Source organism: Coturnix japonica, chromosome 10, assembly GCF_001577835.2.
Source record: "Coturnix japonica isolate 7356 chromosome 10, Coturnix japonica 2.1, whole genome shotgun sequence".
Classification (NCBI taxonomy): Eukaryota; Metazoa; Chordata; class Aves; order Galliformes; family Phasianidae; genus Coturnix; species Coturnix japonica.
The window spans coordinates 3293294-3294817 of record NC_029525.1 but is presented as its reverse complement, the minus strand read 5'-3'; positions in this window follow the sequence as shown (position 1 = coordinate 3294817).

The following is a 1524-nucleotide window of genomic DNA, read 5'->3' as shown; positions in this document are numbered from 1 at the left end:
GCGTGTGTTTTGTCAAGTGCAAATACGGGGTCTCGGCTGCACTTTCCATTCCCATTCAAGTGCCTGCAGGGCTGTGTGCGTTACGGTTTTCATTTCCTCCATTTTATCCCGTGCCCACCATGCGCTGTGTGGAGAAGCGGATGGAGGCGCCTCATCCCGCCCCTCAGCCCCGCGCCCTTCCCGTCACGTCACAGCGGCTGCGCCTCGTCCCGCCGGGCTCCCTCACGTCGAGCGGGGCGGGTCCGTGTCTTTCAGCGCCTGGAAGGCGTTCCCGAGGAGCGCGGAGATGGTACGGAACCGTGGGAAGGGGCGTTCCGGGGCTGGGCTGTTTGCTGCGCGTTCTCACGCGGTGCTGCAGCCGTCGGTTGCGTTATTGCGCTGGTTTTAACCACCCTCACACAGCTGAGGTGAAATCACCTTAATCCTATTTGAAAAGGGGGAGGAAAAAAAAACCACAACAATCTTCTTTTTTATCGTCATGGGAAGCATAGATTTATTTCGAATACACTTCTTTTGTGGTATTCACTCTGCAGCTCCCTAACCTGCGTTATTTGCCTCGCGGGGATCCTTAATGAGATCCCTGAGAGAGACGTTACACACCTGTGGATGAAGCGCTGGGAGCCATGGCTGTGGCGGGGCTCTCTGTTCTTCCTCCCTGTGGTGCACGTTGGCTGCAGTCCCTGCTGCTCTCTGCCCCCCTGCAGCCTGAGGGCAGCCCAGGTGTGTGCCCATAACGAAGCGTGAGGATGTTGTCACCGATGTTCTCTTGTTTTGAAGAGAAATGATCATCCCCGGGTTGCCATTTGAATGTAATTACTGTAAAACATGTGTTGTTTTAAAGCTCTGCTCAGCACTGTGTGGTGGAGTCAGAATGTCCTTCCTGCTCATGGCTGGGCTGTGGCCGGCTGGTTTTGCTGCTGTGACACTAAGAACTGCAGGGCAGTTTTAAAGTCGCAGGCAGTGTGTCCTGCACTGCTGAGCAGCTTCCATGTCCATGTGAAATTATTAAAAAGCCTGAGACTGTCATGATTTAGGTCCATTTGGTCTTATTTGAATGAACTGTAATCACTTATTTCAGAGGAGCCAACAGAGACTTGATAAGTCAGGAAGAAACTGTGCATGTCTCTACTGCACGGCTGTGCTGTGTTAAGTTGGGCCTTATGCTAATGGGAAACACAGGGATTGCTAAGGCTGGGCTTCTCAGGTTTCTGCAGTAATTGCTAAATCCTCATAAGTAACACTGCGGTTATTTGCTGTTGTACTTCAGAAAGGATGGATGTGAGCTGCTCGAATCACCGGCTTTGTGCTGAAACGGCTGGAGGTGTGTTTTAACATGTTGCTGGGAACTGCCCTTCTGAACCTGCGTCTGTTTCTGTGAAGGAGCTGAGGCTTCTCAATAGAACTGCTGTCCTGCCGTGTGCTATAGAAGTAGCCTGGAGTATTAGCAGAGCTGGGTGACAGACAGTCCTGTCTGTGAAGAGGTGTGTCCATAACACTGCCTGCCTGGCCGTATGAAGGTGGATA